Genomic DNA, 9,620 nt, shown 5'->3' with positions numbered 1-9,620 from the left:
TTTTATTTTATTTAACTCGTTCCAAGTTAGTTAAGAACAAATGCTCAATTACAATGATGGCCTACCAAAATGTGGGGACCTCCTGCCGGGACTGGGGCTGGGATTTATTTTTTTATTTTTAAAATAAATAACTTATACATATAGGACAAAACACACATCACAACAAGAGAGACAGCACGACACTACATAAAGAGAGACCTAGACAACAACATAGCAAGGCAGAAACACATGACAACACAGCATGGTAGCAACACATCATGACAACAACATGGTAGCAAAACAACATGGTAGCAGCACAAAACATGGTACAAACATTATTGGGCACAGACAACAGCACAAAGGGCAATAAGGTAGAGACAACAATACATCTCGCAAAGCAGCCACAACTGTCGTTCATAAGCCGTTCAGACTGATGGGTTGCAGTGTTGTAGAAAAAAAAGAGTTATTGTAGTCGAAAAAACTGTTAAGCATTCACCCAGGGTTTATTCAGTAATGACCTGCGCAGGGGAAACCTTTTCTGGACACCTCTATTTTAGCTTATATCGGCAAGGAACATCTGGTTTGGATCAGTATTCTCTTTTCTGCAGAGTTTTCTTGGTAAGCGTATCTATTATATATTGTCACGTTTCATACTCCCCTTCCTCAAATCCTGATTTGACTGGTTCTAGTTCAACTTGGATAATAGCTAGCACACAGTACAGTTGTCTAACACAATTGTCATTACGCTTATTTATTTTCCTTCTGTGAGCATATCTTACATTGATCAACTCCAGAAATCGATGTATATGTAGATAGTGTAGGACCACACTCGCGTGTCTAGAGACAAATATGTGTATTAGTTTCCCTTTCGACAATGTCCTGCGGAGTCAACATGTTGTTGTCAATGGATGGAATTTCACTATTGAATATGCTTTCTAAATATCTGTATTACTAAGCATTGGTGCAGTAATACATGACACAACGAAACAACTGGCTATTTGTTTGAGTTTGCTCAGCGGTCAAATTATAGCAGGAAGAAAAAAGTATAAATTATAGCAAGAACAAAACCTAAAACCGCAGAGAAATTATAACGTATTTATGTTCATTAATAATTTGTCTTGTAATATTGGTTTTAGTTTTTTGTTATTTTCTTCAATAAAACAAGGGTTATAAAATATTGTTAATCAGTTGAAGGAGCGGAGAAAACTGGGGGCGTGGAATTTGAATCTGCTCCTACCAGCCACGCTCGCTCACCAGATACACATTTGGAGAAGTTCTAACAGAAGAAAGGAGTGTTTTTGGCAGTAATGCGCCATAACGTTGGATGCCAACCGCTGATAAACCCCACAGACGAAGAGTGTAGTTGTTGATTGCTAAATCTCGGTTGGGAATATGCATGTTTACCATTGATCTCCGGTACGTGTGAGGAGAGGAGCGGCGTAGGCTTTCTGTAAGTATCCTGTGTCTATATTCTCTTAGGAAAATCCAATGGTTGACATTGAACAACAATGCTGTCTATGTTGAAAAGTAGTTTATATTTGTGAAACAAAAGCATCGGATTTAACGTTACGCAAAGTTATTAATTCTCCAGGAGTTATCCAAGTAATATGGAAGACCGTTTAAATGTGTTTGCTCGTCACTTTGTAACACATCTTATGGCAGCAGTCAGCAGTAGAAACAATAACGATGTGAATCCCTAACACTGTTTCTGTAAAAAGCTGAGGGTTGGGGCTGGAGAAATGTAACCACTCTAAATTTGATATATAGCGCTATGGACTCAAGGACTGACCATCCATGATATAAAAATTATAGTTTTAACCAGGGGCGAAAATCGGATATCAACTTTGGAGGGGACAATTACATTAATTTTCTCAAGAGCAAGTGCTGTAACACACCGCCTACGTTGTAATATGTTAAATGTATATTGAGGAACCATAATTACTACTACTGGATAATTGATAGGTACAGTAGTTAACTGAAGGGTTGTCCCAACTTGTTCAAATGTTTAAATCATTATTATAATAATAATACTAATAATAATAGTTATAGCAGTGTTCCTTATCAGTCCAATATGTATGCAGGTATTTGTATTTACGACACGCAATACCAAGAAAGGCCAGTAGGTGGCAATGGTACTGTACACTGTATGGGTGCAGTTTTCGTAAATACAATGAACATGGTGTTATCTCCTCTAAAACATTTCATTGAGAACCATCACAAAGTCTCCGTGTTGAATTGACCTTTTTATTTTACTTTTTCTGATAAATTCATATAGTCATTAAATATGTGCCACTGGCCTGAGTCTATTACAATATCTTTACAAGAACAAAATGCTCAAAATCAGTACAATTCTAAAAGCGAAATAACTACTTTAATAAATAACCCAAACAAATCAAGCAAATTATCCTTTGTCGTGGCTAATCATTTCAAAATATGACGCTTGCAAGAACTTGTGAAATCAATATAGGCTTTTAATACAACGTAAAGCAAGCCGGAGTGGTCCGCTGAACACACACACTTTTTCAGAGCACTCGCTCACATACAACATATGAGTCCATCCCACATGCAAATTAAGTTGCATCCCAATCTGTGCATCCTGCTTGTTCGGCCCAATAACACCCACATCTGCTTTCCGTTAGATTATAATGATGGCAAGACCCTTGGTTTGACCTAAAGATAATATACGTCCCTCTATCCTATAGGCCTATGCTTTGGCCCTGTATTTAGCTCAATGTGTTCTTTTGTATGCGTGTTCTTATCTAGAATCAGCAGACTATGTGTCTCCTCTATCTTTAGTGTGTCCAGTTGTCCTAGGCGCTCATGGCCTTACTCTGGCCTCCTGTCCTATACAATAGACAATGCATTTTACCAGAATAGCAAATGCACTCTAAGTGTATCCTTCTCTTGTGTTACAGTATTATGTTCCTCCCTATATGTACATCTCTCTCCCACACCTTCAAAAATACTTATTTATTGTTTAGTCAGTGTCTCAACTCTTCAAACAGCAGCTATGGACAAGTATGTCACCCAAAGTATGCCATTTTAAATAACATCAAACAAATAATTAGTGTACTGTCATGTACTAAAAACTGAAAACTACAAAAAAAAGAACATACTATACACCAGGGGTTCTCAAACAGGGGTCCATGGACCCCTACCCTGGTGTAATTGCAAGGGGTCTGTGAAATAAAAAAGTGTAAAAACTGTATTCAGCACAAGGATTCCAGTAACTTTACAAATAATAGAGGGGGTGGAGGTCCCTGAGGACCACTCAAAAACTTTGCCCGCCTTGCCTCAAAATACACAGGGGTTCCAGTACCCAAAAAAGGTTGAGAACCACTGCTATACACACTACTGAACAAAAGAACCGAACATATGTTTGCAGGTTTCAATGGATCCAACAAATTGCTGGCAGATATTTTCCCTCTGGACGATCCTGCCTTTATGTACATTACAGACAACTACGCCGTTCAGTCTCTCTTGGTCCATGCTAGCCCGTAGCCAAGTCTTTAACCTGTGGAGTGCACTGAAACTCCTCTCAGCCTCACATGAAGGCACTGGCACCACAAACAATATTCTGATCAGCACCTCAACTTGGTCAACCAACACCACCTCCACTGGAAGCCTCCTGAGGACCTCTGCTGCCTCTCCACTGCTGCTACAGGGGTATTTGTTGCGAAAGAGAGGCAACTGCACTGAAAGATAATCTATGTTCAGCCCAGGGTACTGATCTAGAGACTCGTCCAACTCCCCCGTGAGAAGCGCTCTTTCCAACTTTTGCAGAACGTTTAGACTGTCCTGGTCAAAACGGCCGCCAAACTGAACCTCCATACCATCCAACACTTAAAAAATGCTGCCCTATAGTGATCCACTGCTTTGCCAGCAAAACATATTGAGTGTGTCTCAATGGATTTAATCAATGTTGTCGCTTTCTCATACAGTGGAAGGTAGCTTTTGTCATTTCTGCTGTTTACCACACGTGCTGGATAACTGGACACTGATTGGATTTAGCTGGTGTGCTGTTACAGTTACACAGTGGCGGTGGGTCTGGCTGTTTTGATGTGCTGTGAATTTTACAATGGCTTTTCTCCAGTTCCTAAATCCTGCACTAATGAAGGCAGCATCTGCTCTTTGGCCAAAAGATGGCTGGCATGAAAACCCTTGGCTACAGTAAAAACACAACACCATTTTATTGATGAATTGATTATAAGGTAGCCAGGGGAAATCGCGAAACCATCTCTCTTGAAATGTCAACACTCTGTTGGCAAGAGTTTGCAGTCCCCTAAATTGTGGATGTGGCTGCTATGGTTTTGTGCCATCACTGAGGTAACCAGACAATGCTGTGCCACTGTCCCCTATACTGGTGCTGCTGGCAACAAGGTTGACACCTGGTCCTGCCGTGGCTCTTTCCCTTTCACCACCCTCACTGACTCAGTCTCTCTCCTAGAAAATAATTAAGGTGTTTGCCGTACTCCTATCTACAGGTACCCAAAACTACACAATTCATCACAACAGCAATACCATTGCCTTAAACTGGTGACTGAACTAAGATTTAAGTTGAGAGTGGGGGTATCCATGGCATTTTCCAATTATGTCCCTATTTTACAAGTCTAAAAAAGAGAGAACCTTTCATAATGTTGCCAAACAAAGACTCAACAAACTTACCTGAGACTCCCTGTCCCTGCCCATCTGTCCCCAGCTCTGCTGTCTGTGTGCCATCTGTTGCCTGCTCTGCCAGTCTGTCCCTGCCCATCTGTCCCCAGCTCTGCTGTCTGTGTGCCATCTGTTCCCTGCTCTGCTCTCTGTGTTCCATCTGTTGCCTGCACTGCTGTCTGTGTGCCATCTGTTCCCAGCTCTGCTGTCTGTGTGCCATCTGTTCCCAGCTCTGCTGTCTGTGTGCCATCTGTTCCCAGCTCTGCTGTCTGTGTGCCATCTGTTCCCAGCTCTGCTGTCTGTGTGCCATCTGTTCCCAGCTCTGCTGTCTGTGTGCCATCTGTTGCCTGCTCTGCCAGTCTGTCTCCGCCCATCTGTTCCCAGCTTTGCTCTCTGTGTGCCATCTGTTCCCTGCTCTGCTGTCTGTGTGCCATCTGTTCCCAGCTCTGCTGTCTGTGTGCCATCTGTTCCCAGCTCTGCTGTCTGTGTGCCATCTGTTCCCAGCTTTGCTCTCTGTGTGCCATCTGTTTCCAGCTCTGCTGTCTGTGTGCCATCTGTTCCCAGCTCTGCTGTCTGTGTGCCATCTGTTCCCAGCTCTGCTGTCTGTGTGCCATCTGTCCCCAGCTCTGCTGTCTGTGTGCCATCTGTCCTCAGCTCTGCCAGTCTGTCTCTGCCCATCTGTTCCCAGCTTTGCTCTCTGTGTGCCATCTGTTCCCTGCTCTGCTGTCTGTGTGCCATCTGTTCCCAGCTCTGCTGTCTGTGTGCCATCTGTTCCCAGCTCTGCTGTCTGTGTGCCATCTGTCCCCAGCTCTGCTGTCTGTGTGCCATCTGTCCTCAGCTCTGCCAGTCTGTCCCTGCCCATCTGTTGCCTGCTCTGCCTAATGACATCATTGTGAAACCTTTCCATTAGTATTTCACTTATTTCTTATGAACATTTTATCAACTAGTCTTTGAGATATTAGGCTACTACCGTTCTTACTTTGCGTTTTGGTGTACTGAAAAATACTCTGATGTCCGTCTTTTATCTGCCATTTTTCTACCTGGCTGGCTACACACACACAAACACAGTGTGCAGGTTATTTACAGTAGGGGATGGACTTCTAACATCTATTATTTTCTATATGAGCTTCAGCTAGCAAATGTGAAACGGATTGCTGTGACAAGGGTTGACAGCTATATGAGTTCACCATTTGCTGCAACCTTTTGTAATTTTAATATAGTTTGATTTATATTTGCTTCCAACATTAGCTGAATTTGCAGAGCTAGCAAGCACAAATTCAGTTTCTGTGGTGTTTGCTATAATCTTTGCTATCGTCAGTTTACTCCAAGATCGGCACACATGTGCTTCAAAGTCCCCTACCAACAATTTAGCTTTTGCAAATAGACCATTAAATATATTTAAGACAATGGAAGAAGAGAGTGTAGTTCTGTTCAGTTTAAGGAAGCAAGGAAGGAAGCAAAATTATGTGGATATATTGAAGCAGCATCTCAAGACATCAGTCATGAATTTTAAGCTTGGTCGCAAATGGGTCTTCCAAATGGACAATGACCCAAAGCATACTTCTAAAGTTGTGGCAAAAGGGCTTAAGAACAACAAAGTCAAGATATTGGAGTGGCCATCAAAAAGCCCTGAGCTCAATCCCTAGAAAACTGGTGGGCAGAACTGAAAAAGTGTGTGTGAGCAAGGAGGCTTTACAAACCTGACTCAGTTACACCAGCTCTGTTAAGAGGAACGGGCCAAAATTCACCCAACTTATTGTGGGAAGCTTGTAGAAGGCTACCCAAAATGTTTGACCCAAGTTAAACAATTTAAAAGGCAATGCTACCAAATACTAATTGAGTGTATGTAAACTTTTGACCCACTGGGAATGTGATGAAAGTAATAAAAGCTGAAATAAATCATTCTACTATTATTCTGACATTTCACATTCTTAAAATAAAGTGGTGATCCTAACTGATCTAAGACAGGGAATTTTTACTCTGATTAAATGTCAGGAATTGTGAAAAACGGTGTTAACTTCCGACTTCAACTGTATCTCCAGGGGCGCAACTTTGGTTTAAGAATTGAGGGGAACATCATTTTTTTCATTATTTATTTATTTTTTATATCCAGTCAGATAAACAATCCAAACAGCCTACCCGACCACTCTGAGGCATCCACGTGGTCCTAAAGCACACCGTTGCCTCATTTTGTATCACATTCCAATGCTAAAACTGAGGGGGGGACAAAAATGCAATTTTAGAATGTGTGGGGGGTGGCATGTCCCCAGTGAAAGTTGCACCCCTGCATTTCTCTGGTATATGACATCAGCAGCATAAAATACATTTTTGGAATCAAAGTTGTGCTGTGCTCACATGAACAGGAAGGTGGCTCGGCGGTCCTTCTTGTGGTCAAGATTTGTCATAACTTTGTCATTAAAAGTCTTGCGTTCTCTGGATTTATGGTGCTTTCAAGACAACTGAGAACTAAAAAAAAAATAGGTTGAATCATGACGTCGGTGATCTTCAGGTTAGAGCTCTAGAAATAGACCCGAGTTCCTGAGTTGGACCTTTAAAAATGTATTTTCTCAGTCTGAGAGTTCTTGAATTCACTGAAGTCTGAGATTTCCCAGTTCTGACTTTCCAGTTGTTTTGAATGCGGCACAAGTCATGCTGGATTGAAAGCATGGCCAATGTATTGAAACTTCTCTGGCCCATGGTGTTGCGTGTGAATGTTTAACATTTTATCTTGTAAAAGAGACACTTAAATCTAGACTTGGATGACACACCTTCTCCACCGAATAGCAGGCAGGGGAAGCAAAATAGGGATTGCTTTGCAAGGCTTGCAGTTAGCCACTGATCCCTTCCAAACCACTCATTGTTGAATTTGTCATTTCCAACTTGTTCTGTAATGTTTATATCCAATGGCCGATGAGCACCAGTCTATAATTTCTCTTCATATGACAATGATTGAATATGATTTGCCAGTAGATTGTCTACGTGATTCACGATGATGACTGTTTGTCTAACTTGCTAGTGAAGATTTTGAAAGTATGATGTTGACATGATCAGTCCAATCAAAGCTATTGTAGATATTAAGTGATTGATGGATGGGCACTTCTAATGTAAATCTGTGGCAGCACCAAAGGGGGCTTCATTTTTCAAATTCTCCCTGTAGATTTTGCAGTGACATAGTGTCCCCATGAGTGACAGAACAATGAGCCAATCACGGCGCAAGAAAGCAAAAAGAGACCATGTTTGTTTGCGGCTTTATTAACTCAATATATACAGTTGAAGTCTGAAGTTTACATACACCTTAGTCAAATACATTTAAACTCAGGTTTTCACAATTTCTGACATTTTAATCCTAGTAAAAATTCCCTGTTTTAGGTCAGTTAGGATCATTAATATATTTTAAGAATGTGAAATGTTAGAATAATAGTAGTGATTTTATTTAAGCTTTTATTCCTTTCATCGCATTCCCAGTGGATCATAAGTTTATATACACTCAATTAGTATTTGGTAGCATTGCCTTTTAAATTGTTTAACTTGGGTCAAACATTTCGGGTAGCCTTCCACAAGCTTCCCACAATAAGTTGGGTGAATTGTGGCCCATTCCTCCTGACAGAGCTGGTGTAACTGAGTCAGGTTTGTAAGTCTCCTTGCTCTCACATGCTTTTTCAGTTCTGCCAACAAATTTTCTGTAGGATTGAGATCATTGCTTTGTGATGGCCACTCCATTACCTTGACTTTGTTGTCCTTAAGCCCCTTTGCCACAACATTGAAAGTATGCTTGGGGTCATTGTCCATTTGATTGACCCATTTGCAACCAAGCTTTAACTTCCTAACTGATGTCTTGAGATTTTACTTCAATATATCCACCAAATGTTCCTAACTCATGATACCATCTATTTTGTGAAGTGCACCAGTCCCTCCTGCAGCAAAGCACCCCCACAACATGATGATGCCACCCCCGTGCTTCACGGTTGGGATGGTGTTCTTCAACTTGCAAGCGTCCCCCTTTTCCCTCCAAACATAACGATGGTCATTATGGCCTAACTGTTCTATTTTTTGTTTCATCAGACCAGAGGACATTTCTCCAAAAAGTATGGTATTTGTCCCCATGTGCAGTTGCAAACCGTAGTCTGGCTTTTTTATGGCGTTTTTGGAGCAGTGGCTTCTTCCTTGCTGAGCGGTCTTTCAGGTCATGTCGATATAGGACTCGTTTTACTGTGGATATAGATACTTTTGTACCTGTTTCCTCCAGCATCTTCACAAGGTCCTTTGCTGTTGTTCTGGGATTGATTTGCACTTTTCGCACAAGTACGTTAATCTCTAGGAGACCGAACGCATCTCCTTCCTGAGCGGTATGACGGCTGCGTGGTCCCATGGTGATAATACTTGCGTACTATTGTTTGTACAGATGAACGGGGTACCTTCAGGCGTTTGGAAATTGCTCACAAAGATGAATCAGACTAGTGGAGGTCTACAAAAAAATTCTGAAGTCCTGGCTGATTTCCTTTGATTTTCCCATGATGTCAAGCAGAGGCACTGAGTTTGAAGGTATGCCTTGAAACACATCCACAGGTACACCTCCAATTGACTCAAATTATGTCAATTAGCCTATCAGAAGCTTCTAAAGCCATAACATCATTTTCTGGAATTTTCCAAGCTGTTTAAAGGCACAGTCAACTTAGTGTATGTAAACTTCTGACCCACTGGAATTGTGATACAGTGAAATAATCTGTCTGTAAACAATTGTTGGAAAATGACTTGTGTCATGCACAATGTAAATGTCCTAACTGACTTGCTAAAACTATAGTTTGTTAACATTACATTTGTGGAGTGGTTGAAAAACAAATTTTAATTACTCCAACCTAAGTCTATGTAAACTTCTGACTTCAACTGTATTCAGTACCAGTCAAAAGTTTGGACACACCTACTCATTCCAGGGTTTTTCTTTATTTTTACTATTTTCTACATTTTAGAATAATAGTGAAGACATCAAA

The 9,620-nt window shown here is 41.1% G+C and overlaps 1 protein-coding gene across 3 annotated transcripts in view; it reads left to right on the top strand.

Annotated features, from left to right (window-relative positions):
- Positions 1 to 451: 451 nt before the first annotated feature.
- LOC110500173 overlaps positions 452 to 9,620 on the top strand; it is a 28,327-nt gene continuing 19,158 nt past the window's right edge. Inside the window, exon 1 of one of the 3 annotated variants that reach the window (XM_021577375.2) lies at positions 452 to 597. The gene's annotated coding sequence lies outside the window, so the exon portion shown is untranslated. Of the gene's footprint in view, positions 598 to 1,173; positions 1,430 to 9,620 lie in introns of those variants that run through there. The other 2 variants (XM_021577374.2, XM_021577376.2) reach the window with 2 other exon arrangements.

Source organism: Oncorhynchus mykiss, chromosome 21 (assembly GCF_013265735.2).
Source record: "Oncorhynchus mykiss isolate Arlee chromosome 21, USDA_OmykA_1.1, whole genome shotgun sequence".
Lineage (NCBI taxonomy): Eukaryota > Metazoa > Chordata > Actinopteri > Salmoniformes > Salmonidae > Oncorhynchus > Oncorhynchus mykiss.
The sequence above is the reverse complement of the archived record's forward strand: the minus strand, read 5'-3'. Positions and strand labels throughout refer to the sequence as shown.